Source organism: Fukomys damarensis, unplaced genomic scaffold (genome assembly GCF_012274545.1).
Source record: "Fukomys damarensis isolate Sample0158 unplaced genomic scaffold, DMR_v1.0_HiC HiC_scaffold_12, whole genome shotgun sequence".
Lineage (NCBI taxonomy): Eukaryota > Metazoa > Chordata > Mammalia > Rodentia > Bathyergidae > Fukomys > Fukomys damarensis.
Window position 1 is genome coordinate 35,862,320 of NW_022900924.1, and position 15,837 is coordinate 35,878,156.

Sequence of the window (15,837 nt, forward strand, 5' to 3'; positions counted from 1 at the left end):
TTTTTTTTTTTTTTTTCTTTTCTTTTCTTCCTTTACCTTAAAATGCCATTAAATGTCAGGTAAAGGAGTTTTGTTCAAACCAAGGATTATCTGTCAGGAAAATGTCTCTTAGAATTAAAATCAAATTTGCAAGTTTTATGCCTATTGTAGAAAAGAATAAAGGGGAAAAATGGTTATATATAAGAAAAAAATGTTCTTTTCCTACAGCATTTTCAAACAGTAGAGAAGGGACCCCAAAACGCTTAATCTTATTTTGTGTTGACAGGAAGATAACATTAATTTCAGTGAGTTTGCAGTGGTAACTTAAAATTGTTTTTTCATTCAGAGCCGTCATTGAAAATAGAGATTAACTTCTAAAACCATTTTTACGGAAGAATCAAAGTAGCCAATTTAGTGTAAAGAAGAAAGTAAAAGACTTCTCTGGTTAGGCCAGAACAAGTATTTCTCAGGAAACATTGGTAAGTCACTTTGGTTTTTTTATAGGATTAAAACCTATCAGAATTGAGTCTTTTACTTGAGCCCCTTGAAGTGTATTTCTTCTATTTTAATATGTAGACATTCGTAGGTACCAAGCATGATTTTCTTAATCACAGTTTTGACAACACTGAAACCTCTCTTTCTAAAGTTTTTGAAAGAGAACATCCATATTATGTCTAAGAGTGGCTGCACTATATGAAATTGTAGGATGTAAGGTGACAAGAAAGCTGAATAAGGAGGCATCGATTTCCTTCTAAATATATGGCATTTGACAAACAATTTACTTTCTTAAGATTTAGGTTCTCAGTTAAAACAATATCAAAAACAGTGTAAGTTAGTGATGTATTAGTTTTAAGCAGCAGGAAACCTATATCTAGTGGGTGAAAAAGTAGAGGTTGGTTCTTCTCATGTAACCAGAAAACACAAAAGTACAATAGGCTGACTGCCTAGTGCTGACTTCAGCTACTTTCTTCCTTTTTTTTCTTTTCTGTTTGTACTATTTTCAGGTACCCTCTAATTTTGTTTAATTAGAAAGTGCTCAACAGGCCTGGGGATGTGGCTAAGTTTTAGAGAGCTAGCGCTTCATGGCTAAATTCTGGGTTCAATCCTATGAAATCCTATGGCACACCCTATGAAAAATAAAATTTAAAAAGAACTAGCATAACAATAAATTCTATCCTGGAGATCTAAGATTAAAAATTCTCATGGATGATAGAATCCTTTCCAAAAGTTGAAGATTCTTTACATTTACAATTATAGGCCAGAATTTTAATTATCCAACAATGTATTAGTTTTTGATTGCTGAATAATAAATTTGCACAAATTTAATAGCTTAAAACAATGCAAATTATTATGTCAGTTTTTTAGAGCTATAATCCAGACATAGCTCAGGGGGTTGCTTTCTCCTGAGTTTCACAAGGCTACAATTGCCCATTTGAATTTTTTGCTGGAACTCAGAGTCCTCTAAAGATGATTGTTGACAGAATTGAGTTCCTTGTGGTTATTGAATGGAAGCCCTTAACTCCTAGAAGTCACCTGAATTCCCTGCCCCAAGGGCTATACACAGTTCCTATCCTAACAGCTTGCTTCATTTTCAGCAAGGAAATCCTTCACACCAGCTAAAACAAGGAGCTTTGATGACATATCTCATCACAAATGTGACATACTTTGACATATTCTATTATATAGAAGTCAGTCACACTCATGCAGAAGGGATTACACCTATATGGACATAAGGAGTGAAAAATCGCTGGAGTAGCTATAGGATATATTTACTACAAATAATTCTCCAAACTTTCTTTTGGTACATTGAAGGTAAAATTTGACTATGGCTTTCAGATATCCATTGACTTAAAAGAGTAATTAACCTTGTGGAGTAGAACATTGGGTTTCACTAAAACTTTTCTACTGTAAATTTTTACTTTAGCATAATAGTAGCCATCTGTGCATTGCAGTGCCTTTGCCTAGAGGATATGGGAAGCAATCTTTGTGTTTACCTACTTGATATGATGAATAACAAGGTATATATATGTGTACAAAAACGTCAGACTGGGATTTTCACCCACGTGGTGCTCCAGCTAATAAGTTTTGTGTATATTTACATCACAGAGGGTATAATAATATATCCATAACACTCTAGGATTTCTTTTTTTTTTTTGAAATGTGTGTGTGTGTGTGTGTGTGTGTGTGTGGTAGAACTAGCCCAATTCAGTATAATTTCACATTAAAAACCAGATTTGGAAGTTTTCGATAGGGTTAGAAATGAATTATCAGATTACTCATGTGTAGACGATGAAGATGATCCATTATGACAAAGTGCATGTTTTCATAAGAGAAGAGTGGCGTGGGCATATGATTATGATGATTATGATGATCATGATGATCATGATGATGATCATGATGATGATGACTTTGACAATGGCCCTGTGGACCAAAATTCCTGTGACAGTGAAATGGAGCAAGACTCAACTTGATATAGACCCAGAGAATACAGAACTCCTTGATTCAGTTGATGAAGAAAACAGAAACATGAGTACATATTTGAGTTGTCAAAATGTTGCAAAATGGTCATGCACCCAAATGGAACTATCCCAACATTAGAACTAGCTCCAAAAATATACTGAGGGTCCTAGCAGGGATGTACTGTAATGGACAGAATGCCAGCATTGCCATTCAGTGTTGAAAATTATAACAGACAGAATGCTATAAAAGGCCATGAAATACAGAAAGGCTGATATATAAGTAAAATGTTCTATATCCACCAATAACCATATTTAAACATGTATTTATTATTACATCTCATTAGCTAAAATGAAAGCATTCATAAGTCTGCTGTGCTTAGCAGGGATTTCTCATAGTAATCATAGAAATGTAAAAGAATTATGGAAAAGCCTTGGGTAAAACTATGGCATATAGAAAGCTGGGCGTGGTGGCGCATTCCTGTAATCCCAGCACTTGGGAGGCTGAGGCAGCAGGATCGCTGTTGAATTCGAGACCAGCCTGAGCTACACAATGAGTTCCAGGTCAGTCTCACTACATAATGAGACTTTGTCTCAAAAAAAACAAAAAATAAATTTAAAAAATATGACCTAAAAGTATATGCCCTTGTTGATGTGAAGATTTATTATGCTATCAATTTAGGCATTTATCCTGGAACTCAGACATTAGGTCCTTTTTCATATACTAATGAAATAAATGATGTTGTGAACAGACATTACTTCCATTTCTCACATAAAAAAGAAAGTGACATTCAGCAATCGGTTTACTAGTTTCCAGTTGATAGTAATTTGCTAACAGAGCACAAGTTGATCAGCATAGGAACTGTATGCTGGAACAAAGTAGAAATTCCAAATGAAATGTTGCAATTTCAAAATAGAGAATTGTATAGTACAATCTTTGGATTTTATATGGCAGAGAAAAACAAATCGATACTGCTAATTTCAACATTTCACCATAATGGAAGTATTGATAGGGAAACCTCAACAAAACAGAAGCGTGAGATGAAAACTTTTACAACTAAACCAAAGGCAGAATAGATATTGATGAGTTATGTGGCAACTATGATTTCATTCAAAACACAGAGCCTTGGGCAAAGGTTGTATTTTCCTCTATCTGAAACATGTATGGCATAAATAGTTTGATAATTTGCAAAGAAAATAACAAGTACAAAATACCACAGAGGAATTTTTTTAGTGGATTGGACCTGGAACACATGAGAGATCATTTATAGCAGAGAAAAAACAAAATGTTTCTGCCCCGAGAACTATGCAACAAAATAGTTGAGCACCCTGGTAAACTGACACGTGAGCTGATAGGCACAGCATCCCAAAGACCCATTACAACAACAGGAAAACAAAACAGATGCCAACTGTACCCTACAGGAAAGAAAAAGAAAACAACATATGTGCTATCATTGTGAGCAATACTTGTATATGGCACATGCACTTTTCATGTGCGAAGACTGCCTTAGGTGTGACCATCGAAGCAATTATTATTTTTGCTATAAAGTTCTATTGGTATTTTCATTTTAATTAATAGAGGAATCCATTGCTGATGTTGCCTTTTTGGTTTTGTAAGCAAGTACACAGCTGATGTGAAAATGTTGATGTCTATTCTAAGTACTTATTACATATTTGATATTTTATTTTATTGATATTTTATTTCCCTACTAAGTGTGCATTCTACAACGTAGTAGAAAACTCCTGACAAAATAGGAAGAGAAGAGAGGTGAAAAGAGTAGTCTGCACATAAGAAAAGAAAGCTAAGCACTTTTGCTGTCAGTGTGAGATGAGTGCTTAAAATAATGCACTTGTGATGTGTGAAGATTGCCTTGGATATGGCAGTTAAAACAAAGATTATTTCTGTTGTAGAGTTCTATTGATATTTTCATTGTAGCTCACATAGTTTTTTACTTGTGTTCTATTTTCTATTTTGTAAGCAACTACACAGCTGATGTGAAACTGTTGGTGTTTATTCTAAATATTCAATACATATTGAAATTTAATACTGACTTTTATTGATATTTTATGTTCCTATTAACTACACACTGTATAATATAATAAGAACCTCTTGACAAACCAGCATGACTAGCAAGATGTCATGTCCTAAAACAAGACCAGGAAAGCAAAACACATGTGCTGTTAGTGTACGTGATACATGTGTATGGAACATGCTATTGTCATGTGTGACAGTTGTCTTTGGTGTGATAAGTGCAGATTATATTTTGTAGAGTGCTACTGGTATTTTCTCTGTAGTTTATATAGGAATTTATTTTGTTCTTTGTTAGACTTTATACACCAAAAAGTGGTCAAATTTATTTTTGTTCTTTTTTAGACTTTATACACCAAAAATTTTGATATTTTTTCATAAACACTCAATAAATATAAAAAATCAATAGTTTTGAAAATATTTTTTCTGTTACTCATTCTTTAGTTTAATAAAACTCACAAAATTAAAATTAATAACCCATCAATAGAAATATTCTAAAGAATAAACGTGAGTGTGATACACCCATTTTTATAGCTCTTATAAAAAAAATTAGTATTATGCTCCACGGCTTTTAAGGATCATTCAAGGAGGCAGATTAACAGATGTAGCACGGGGATTTTTGTTTCTAGTTGTTCATGATGGAGGTTGCTTTGATATTCCTATTTTGAAATATGGGCAGGGCATGACTTGGAGGTCCTCAAAATTGTTTCTTATCAAGATATTACTCATTCAAAAATAATTAGGTAAGAGCTCAAACTGTAGATTCCATTCATTAGGGGGAAATAGACAAAATAATAAATAGAAATTATAAACATGGTAGTGTTTTAATTATGTTGTAATTTTTTTAGTTATCATCAACTTGAAAAAAGTGCCTTAATCACCTACACCATATGAGTTTACACAGAGTGGTTGGTGTCCATTTGAAAAACCAAAGCCTTTCCAGATGTATTATTACAGCAACAAATTAACAAAATATTCCTACTTTTCTATTCACATCGCCATTACCAACCCCAAATTTCTTAATCGCGGAGCTAGTATCTCAGAAAGTTACTGTGATAGAGGAGTCTCTTTCTGCATTATTTTTTTTTAATTTCTTCATCATTCCTACCCTATAGACAATTTATAACCTCTGCACCATCTGGGGAACAGACTGTTGGCTGCCAAGTAGACTTATTAACATTCCCCTCCAGGAACTCTTGCTGTTTAATTAGGCTGTCGGCTGGATTCAGGCAGTCAAAACCTTAGGTGGCTGTGTAACAAATCCATGACTTCATGCATTTAGATGTCAAGGTCACTAAAATTCCTGCTTACACTCAATATAAGAAGGGAAATCCAGATAGTTGGCTGCAAAAATCCAAGTTATCGATGACTTCACCTTAAAAGGGACTTTCCATAGGTAACCAAGACAGATGCTGTTATTCCCCACTGAATTCGCAGCTGTCACTACTGTGTTGCTTCATGATTTATTAACCCTTAGGCCATCAGGTCTAGCATTTAGGCTGCCTTTCCTGTCAAAACTAGTCAATAGTGTTTGTAGAGTACCATCCAAATCCAATACTCAAATTACTATATATACCATACATAATTAAATGCAACCCATTAATTAAATTCTCTGAGGACAGATTGCTAAAAGTGTTAGCATTCTAGACATACTTGAATTAAGTAGAACAATGCTCTTTTCAGTGCCACAAAAAAAAACATTTCTCAATTAAATGGTTTAGTATGAAATAAACATTTTCTAACCATGACTAATTTGAAGAAAAGGGAAAAAATAACATTATGCAAAATGTATCAACTCAGGATTTTTCAAATCTAGAGACAGAATCATTGCAATTAAATGTCAAGTAGCTCTAGCAATTTTTAGTTGAATTGATATATTCATCCATCTATAATTCATTCAATTCTTTTATTTGTCAGATATTTACTGATTACTCATCTATAGTTAGGCCCGGTACTAAGTGCTGTGAACATAATAGTGACTCACTCAAAGTAGTGTCTCTATTTTAAAGAGGGAGGCCATTATTCATTATTTCATTATTATGAAAGCAAAGTACAACCATAACAATATAGTAAGCATGCCTACTTCTACAATATTTCATAATTTGACAGTTGACCTAAACTTATTAAGAGGGAAGCATTTGCAGAGGGTGATGTTTGAAATGATGAGAGAAGAATAGAAAACAGAGTCTTATGCAAAGAGGAAAAACCCGTGGAGATACTTTGTATTGGAAGAACAAGGCATCCCTGTAAGAAGCCTGAAAAAGCTGTTTTCAGAAAGGAAAGGTTCTAAGTAAGAAAGGCTGTGTAAATATTTGTGTGAGTTATTTTATCTATTGTGGGTAGCGTACCACCTTCCATGAGGAGCTTTAACTTTATGACGTGTACTCTTTTTGCAATTTATTTTTTTTAATTTTTTTTTAATTTTTCCCTTTAAGTTTATTGGTACATTTAAAGCAAACAGTACAGTTACATTTATCATTGGGATCTTGTGCCTTTACATGATATCACAGGCTATTGTAACTGAATCTTTTTTTTTTAGCCAATGTCTTTTTTGTTTTATAAATAATCTTTATTGGTATATTTTAGATATACAGTACAGTCATATTCACCATTGGCATCTTGTACCTTTACATAACATAGCTTGGTTCTTATGTTTAGCTATCCCCTAGCCTCTCTTCCCTCCTCCACCCTTTCTTATTTACAAAGACTTTGTTTACATTTTCTTCCTTTTCTCTTTTTTTCTCTTCCCTATTTACATTTCCCCTACCCCTCCCATTTTCCCAATACCTGTTACCAAATATCAGTCACACATTTTGACACATATTTACACTTTTAGTGTAGTAGAAAAAATATACAGTATTTACATGTGTGTCTTATTTATTTAACTTAAGAACATGTGCTCAATGTCCACCCTATTAGCTATAAATGTCTCTAGCTTCTTGTTCTTTATGGCTGCGTAGGACTCCATTTTACAAAAAAAAAACAAAAGCAAAAACCAAACAAACAAAAAATCACATCTTCTTTATCCAGTTGATGGGCAATTAAGCTGTTTCCAAGTTTTATCTGTTATAAACTGTGCTGCTATAAACATGGATGAGTATATATCACTGTGATATGATTCTTTTAATTCTTTTGAGAAGATACCCAGCAGAGGAATACCTGGGTCAAACAGGACTTCTAATCCTAGTTGTTTGAGGTATCTCTATATTGATTTCCACAGTGGTTGCACCAGTCTGCACTCTTAACAACAATGAAGAAGGGTTCCTTTCTCCCCACAACCCCACCAGCATTTGTGATAGGTTGATTTCTTGATAGCAGCCATTCTTTCTAGGGTGAGGTGGAAACTGTGTTGTTTTCATCTGCATCTCTAGAATGACCAATAATATTGAACATTTTTTTCATGTATTTGTTTGCTGCTTTTCCTTCTTTGACTGAGAAATGTCTTTTCATTCCAGATGTCCATTTTTGAATTGCATCTTTATATTTGGGGGGGGCCTGATTTTTTTTTTTTTTTAGTTCTTTATATAATCTAAGTAGTCCTTTGTCTGAGGAACAGCTGGTAAAAAAATTTTCCTACATTTTAGGTTGTCTCTTAGCTCTGGTGGTGGTTTCTCTTGAAGTGCAGAAGTTTTTAAAAAAGATGTTGATTCTTTGTAATAGTTCCCGTGCTACTGAGGATGTGTTCATAGTTTTTCATATGCAAATGTCGAGAGTTTTTTTTATTAATTGAGTTTATTGGTACATTTAAGGTATACAGTGCAATTACGTTCCTTATTAGCATCTTGTACCTTTACATGACAGGTCTTGGTTCTCATTTTTTCCCCTTGTCCCTGCCCTCCCTTCACCCCCTCCTCCCCTCCCCATTTACAAACACTTTATTTCCTTTTTTTCATTTTGTCATATTTTTTTCTTTTTCCTTATTACCTTTCCCCTACCCTTCCCATTTTCCTGACACCTTTAGCCCTTTTCTTCCTATTTCACAGGGTCAATTATATTATTAGGATATTATGTATTATTGTAGTTTTTCACAGGAGAGAAACTATTCAGTATTTGCACAAGTGTGACTTATTTATTTCACTTAGGAGTATATCCTCAACATGTATCCATTTTCCTATGAATGACTCTAATTTCTTTTTCTTTATGGCTGAGTAGTATTCCATTTTATAGAAAAACCACATCTTCTTTATCCAGTCTCCAACTGATGGGCAAATGGGCTGTTTCCAAGTTTTAGCTATTATAAACTGTGCCGCTATAAATATTGGTATGCATATATCACTGTGGTATGATTCTTTTAATTCTGCCAGAAATAGACTGGCAGAATGGATTAAGAAGCAAAATTCAACAATTTGTTGTATATAAGAAACACACCTAGTGCTAAAAGAAGACCATAGACTGAAAGTGAAAGGATGGAAAATAATTCTTCATGTGACAGGAACCCAGAAAAATGGAGGGGTAGCAATCTTATTCTCAGACAAAGTAAATTTCAAACCAGAACTGATTAAGAGAGACAAAGAAGGCCACTACATCCTTGTAAAGGGAACAATTCAAGAGGAAGAAATGACAATCATAAATATATATGTACCAAATACTAATGCCCCCAACTATATAAAAGAAATATTAAGAAATATGAAAAACCAAATAAGCACTAATTGTAGTGGGGGATCTAAATACCCCACTTTCACAAATAGACAGATCATCTAGGCCAAAAGTCAACAACGAAATACTAGAATTGAACCAAGCTTTTGAAAGCAGGGACTTAATAGATGTTTATCAAGTGTTCCACCCCACAAAAGCAGAATATACATTCTTTTTGGCTGCATATTGGTCATTCTCCAAGATAGATCACATACTAGCTCACAGTACAGGTTTGAATAAATGCAAAAGAATCGAAAGTATTCCCTCTATGTTATCAGATCATAGTGCAATCAAACTGGAGATTAAAAGTGCAAGAAACCATAGGAACTTCACAAACACATGGAAATTGAAAAACACTCTCCTGATCAATCAGTGGATCACAGAGGAAATTAAGGAAGAAATCAGACAATTTTTACAAATAAATGAAAATGCCAATACAACATACAGGAATCTATGGGACACAATGAAAGCAGTTCTACATGTAAAATTCATAGCACTGAATGCTCACACTAGGAAAACAGAGTGAGATCAAATAAACAACCTAATGATGAATCTTAGACTCCTAGAAAAACAAGAGCAAGAAAAACTCGAGAGTTTTACCTAACTTATCTTCCAGCAAGTTTAGTGTTTCTGTTTTAATATTTAGATCTTTAATCCACTTGGATTTTAGTTTAGTGCATGATGAAAGACAGGGGTCTAGTTTTAATGTTTGGCAGGTTGAAATCCAGTTTTTTCCAACGCTATTTATTAAAGAGGCTATCTTTCCTCCAGTGAGGATGATTGGCTCTTTTGTCAAAGATGAGGTAGCTGAGTACTTCTAGAGTTGTTTCTGTATCTTTCAATCTATGCCAAGGCTCCTCAGGTCTGTTTCTTTACCTGTACCATGCTGTTTTTTTTTGTTTTTTTTTAACATGGTGGTTTTATATTATAGTTTCAACTTGGGGATTGTGATACCCACTGTCATGTCTCTGTTGCCTAGAATGCTTTTGCCATTCTAGGTCTCTTCTGGTTCCAAATAAATTTTTGCTTTTTAAATAAAATCTGTTTCTGTGAAATATACTGTTGTGATTTCATTTGGGATTGCATTGAATCTGTATAGCAGTTTGGTAGTATGGTAATTTTCACTATATTGGTTCTTCCTACCCAGGGACAAGGGATATCTTTCCATTTTCTTATATCCTCTTCAATCTCTTTTTTCAGAGTGCTGTAGTTTTGAGTGTAGAGGTCTTTTGCTTCCTTTGTTAGACTGATTCCTAAATATTTCTCTGTTTTTTTGATAGTATTGTGAAAAGGATTATTTCCTAACTTTTCTCTCAGAGTGTCTATTATTTGTGTACAAGTAGGCTATTGATTTTTGAGTGTTGACCTTATATCCAGCCACTCTACAGAATCTTTCAATTAAGTCTAGAAGTCTTTAAACGAAGGTTTTGCTATGTAGTTCAGGGTGGCCTTGAACTCACAGGGATCCACCTGCCACAGGCCCCCAGGTGCTTAGATCACAGGCATATGCCACCATGCCCAGCCTGAATCTTGTTTCTAAACTAAAAATAGTTTCGATTTTACTTTTTCTCCTACCTCCCTTGAATAAAAAATAACATGATTAATCTTCATAATCATCCCTGTGAATATAGAAGTTGTTAGTAGCATTGTTTTAAAATGAATCTTTTCCGGTAGTGTGCCAAAATGCTTGACCAAAGAAATAATTACTGGTATTAACTTCAAATAAAATAGCAATATGTTATATGAAGAAAATGTTTTCTGCACCTATTATTCACATATATATATAGTTTTTTCTTTTTTAAAACATCTCTTATTAAGTCCTCTTTCTTCTCCCTAATTCCATGGGGGAAATGAAATATTCTCTTTTATTTTCATATAATTGTTTTCTTGGGATTACAAATGTCAATAGTACACTTTGAGCTACTTTTTCTTAGTTCCATATTGCTTTAAAAATGTTCCATATGTTGATCAAATATTCATAGACTTTGAGAGAGAGAAGGACGTTCTTACGCTACAAGAAAAATCATACTTAATGTTCACATATTAAACATTTCTTTTCTTCCTAATATTTATTATAGCGACATCTGTGGGTAAGGGGATGAATACATTAAGTTAAACACAGTTTCATCTACATCATACCAAAATGCTGAATATGATTTTTGTTTTGTAGCTTTCGCTTGCAAAAAATGTTGTAGAGAATATCTATGAAGTACCCCACAAATGGCCAACGCTAAAGCTGACATATGGACATTGTTTTAAAGAATGTTTAATGAATGCTTTTGCTGTGTACAATTCTTAAAATTATTCTTAATTCCATGATTAATATTCAGTATGGTTACTACTTATAACTGAAAAATATCTATACTATAACTGAAAAATGATCCCTAAAATTCAGATTTTATAACCAGTAGTTATCTTGCTTTTACTATTCCATTACTCTGACTATCACATTACATGTATTTGTAGTAGAACAACATCTGCAAGCCAGGGTGGACGCAAGCTGACTATGAATTTTAACAAATGCCTTAAAAAGGCACAATATTTCTAAAATTTTATAAATAGTCATGCGACTTTTATTTCTTTTTCTTTTTTGTTTAGGGGATATGAAGCATTCATAGTAGGGGAATAATGTTCATTAAAATACCAAAAATATTACCAGTGGGACAAACTTAAATGAATTGGAATTAGTTCATGTGTAGATGAAAAGGCTAGTGGTCTTTTCATAAGTCAATAATCATTTTAAGCAGCAGGGAAAGAATTTTATGAGCAGGAATATGATCAGCTGATATTTTTATTTAGTGAAAATGTAGTATGAGAAAATGAATCTAAATTGGAATTTTAAACAAATATTCTCTGTGTCTAGTATGAGTGTCCAGTGCTGCTATATACACTGTATGTCTTCTTGTTTAAAGTGTCAAACACAAACACCTCAAGTGCACAGCTTTATAGTCTTTTCCTAGGGCTGAGGGTGAGTAAAGACTGCTCTGTGCACGAGAAGAAAGAATGTGAGAGAAAAGCATATCTGCAGTCTTCCTATCTGAATTAAGAGACATGCACTTTAGAGAGCTTTTCTCACTCTCAGGATAGTTAAGTGATTTCTCTTGTCTTCATTTTTTTCAAAGATAAAAAATAAAATCAACAATTCAGTTTCATGTGGCCAATTGTGCAAAATGTTTACTGACAAAATTATATATTATAATAAATATGTAAGCTAGTTTGTCCATTTTGCCTTTTTTGGCCATTCCCAGGTTGTACTAATGAAAGCTTTGCATGAAAGGAGATACAGAGATGCACTTGGATAAATACAGAAGTCTCCAGCTGGGTTCAGACAGGTGGGATTTGACAATGACTTGCACTCATACATCACAGCAGTGCAAGAGCTGTGCTACAGGTGTGAGGGTGTCTAGAAGTTTCTTGGTAAGTTTAAGAACAAAAAATAATGGGAAAAGTGTTTATTTTCTTATATTTAACATTTTAAAAAATCAAAGTATCGTTAGAACAGTAGAAAGAAATGATGTGTTAACTTCACGCAGACAGGGTAGACGTCTAATGCTATTAGTATTTGGGAGAGACAGAGATAGAGACTTCGTCTTGACTGAAAAATTGTAGGAGCTTGTTTTGGTTTATAAAATGTAGTTTTGCTGTCTTGACAGAATTATTGATAAAGAAAGAAATTCAAGGTCATAGGCCTTGATGTTTTTCTCATTGTATGGTGATCTTATTTTTGGAGACTGTTGTCTCAGCTAGTTCTTAGCTGGATGCTGGGAAGATAAATTTGAACTTGGGCTTGTGACACCACTTAAATTGTAATCGTGATTGTTATCAGTGCCTCTCCATCCAGTTTGGATGACAGGAAGTTGACTATATGTGTGTAAGGTTTTTCCCCAACTGTGAATGCCATTTGAAAGGTCTAGCTATTTCTCCCAAGTTAGTGGTTAGGAATTACTACATCATAGAACTCTGAAAGTATTTAGGACAGGAAAATGCTCTTGAGCCATTTATTTTTAGCTGTAATGGAGCCACACTCTTCAGGGATTTCTTAATTTTAATCTTAACCAATCATTAGCAAGACTTGTTCAGTTGTCATATATGTGTCTTTAATCTAGAAACTCACTTTGTTTACTGAAGAATGTTTTACTTGTGAACTTTGGGACCTTTGTATTTTAATTTTGAAATTATTTTGTTCCATTTATATTTTTGTGAAATAAAGCTAGGCATGGTTTTTATTTGTCCAAACAGTGTAAGTATTTAGGAGTGAGAAAGTTAAGTGAGTGAGAGTTCCAGGGAAGGAAAAGGAATTATGGAAAAGAACCAGTGCCTGCCAAAGCTCACTCCTCACACTGACAAAGCTCCCATGAGAGATTTTATTTAAGAGCAATGGCAGCAAGGTGGCCCACTCCGTGGAAAGGGAACAAAGGAGAGAGCGAGGGAGCGGAGTGAGAGAAGGACTTGGTTATGCAGTGGGTGACTGGTGCGGGTGGGTCAGGGGTTGTGTCAGCTGCACGGGCTCAGGGGCCGCTCTGGGACATTTACTATGACCAGGGATGCCTGAGGTGGGGAATGGAAACTTTAAGGCGAAGAAGGAAGTTATTTATCAGAATGGCGGCAGCCACTCCAGGGACTTATCTTACAATTATAATGCAAAAGTACACAGTCAGCTGTTTGAAGAATTTTTTCCTCTAAGATTTTCAGCAGTGTAAATCTCTAAGATAAAATTATATTTAGCAACTACATACAAATGATCTAATAGGCAAGTTTTATTTATAAACACTTTGTAACTGTAACTGAGATATCCAAATGTTTTCATAATTCTAAATCGTGCTGAATTATTTTGTGATTCCTCAACAGCTCAGCTGTCACTTACCAGATTTTTTTGGCTGTTAATACAACATGAAATTTTAAAATTGCATTCACTCCAAAACCAGTTCACCCCAAGATTTCATCCCAGGGCTCCTCAACCTGAAGTTGTCTGTATCGTACATGGACTTTTTGTTTAGAGATAGAAATCAGTGTCTGGCAACTGAATTGTATTGTGGAGATGACATTGTTGTTGGAGTTAGAGTAGAAATTTTCCATGAAGGAAGTAGTTTAAAGGGGAAAAAAGAAACAATGGAGCAATAGTTTCAGATACTGTAGTTTCTTGTGCACATTCTAAGAAATCAATCAAATGATAGCTGCATTTATTTTTCTAAGGTTCAAGTTCAGAATATATTACTTATTTTCAATTATACCAGTCAAGGAAAAGGTGGCATAATCATTTGGGGCAAATATGTAGACAAACTTTGGAAAAATACCTCAGGGCTAGCAGCAAAGGAGCCTTGAATGAGCTATGCTTAGAGTGGAAGGGGAGGATATTACAGCAAAGCAGCAATTAAAAGCACAAAGCTTTGTAGACAACCTTACTGGAATGGCTGTGGCCCATTCCCATCAGTTAGGAGACTGAAAGGACTGGAGCAAGCTGGACAATTCTGAGTTTACCTTCCTCCTGCCCAGATGTCTCCTTCTGTTGCTTCCCATTAGCCAAACCCAACGGAGACCCAGAGGGTGAGCAGTCTTGTTCAGGTATCCCATGCAGCCAGCTTTTCTAGACACAAAGCAGACTGGAGAAGGTAGAGCGGTTGATACAGAGGGCCCAATGAAAACTCTCTGCATATAAACCCTTCCCATGTTTAGAAAAGTCTAACTAAATTGGCTGATTTTAAGAGGAAGGCAGATTTTGTTTTAAAAGTACACGGCTTGAAAGCACTTCAGCTGACTCCTTACTGATATAAAGATTCCTTTTGAACCTTTAAATCTAGAACAAGAAACAATGAAGTAGGAAGTGAGAAATAAAATTCTAAATAATCCTTAACAAGAAGGGAGAGACATTTTTCAAGGCAGTTTAGGCGACATAGAAATTCAAATGACGTCAGTGTCAGAGTGGTGTTTGAATCCTGACTAGGGACATTAGTATAGAGAGCTTATGCAATTTGCTGGACTTAACCACTGAGTATGCACTGTGATACCCTATGGACCCACATGTAGTTGATGCTCAACAGTCTAGTGCTTTTATTGTTTTCAGAACTCCCTTGCTAAAGTCTTCTTCTAGACTATTGAGAATGCAAATAACATCCATTTTAGTGTATAAGTGAACCCTGCGAATCTTGCTTTAAAATTGTTAATGCCTATTGTTGGAGTGCTTTCGCGATTAAAAAAAAACCAAAAACAAAAAACAACTATACAGTATTCTCTATAGAAATTTCTAGAGTATATTCTTTGTTAGATATTTATGATCAGTCACCAATTTAGTTAAAATATTCTAAAAGACCATTAGAGGTATAATGATCTCAGCTCAAGTGAATGATCCATTCTCTACCAGATCCAGCCCCATCAACTGTAACAAGAGCCAAGCATGTGTAATTCAATGCATTTTGGACTTGTGTTCATGCTTGAAACAAAGAATGCAAGAGCAGTTGTCGGAATGCAATTTTCAGCATGTGGGAATCTCTTCCGCTGCAGCTGGTTGCAATCTTTGTCAAAGGACATGGAGACGAAAAGGGTCAGAAGGTTGTATACTTCCAAAACACATTCAAGAAACTGTACTATTATAAATCATATTCACTTAGCCGGAGAAAACCCAACTCTTTTATGTAATCACTAATGTAGTGTGATTTCAAAGCTGTTCTCCATTGAATTATGTAAGTTTTCCTCTAACTACAGACAACAGAGGAACAATCAAATCAAGATGGTCAGAAACCT

General features: G+C 34.6%; 1 protein-coding gene across 4 annotated transcripts in view; it reads left to right on the top strand.

Moving 5' to 3' along the window:
* The window catches only part of Naaladl2 (N-acetylated alpha-linked acidic dipeptidase like 2), an 853,454-nt gene that overhangs the window by 163,594 nt on the left and 674,023 nt on the right, over positions 1 to 15,837 (top strand). Inside the window, exon 1 of one of the 4 annotated variants that reach the window (XM_010632424.2) lies at positions 332 to 458. The exons of the other annotated variants lie outside the window; for them this stretch is intronic. The gene's annotated coding sequence lies outside the window, so the exon portion shown is untranslated. Of the gene's footprint in view, positions 1 to 331; positions 459 to 15,837 lie in introns of those variants that run through there. 4 annotated transcript variants of the gene reach the window in all.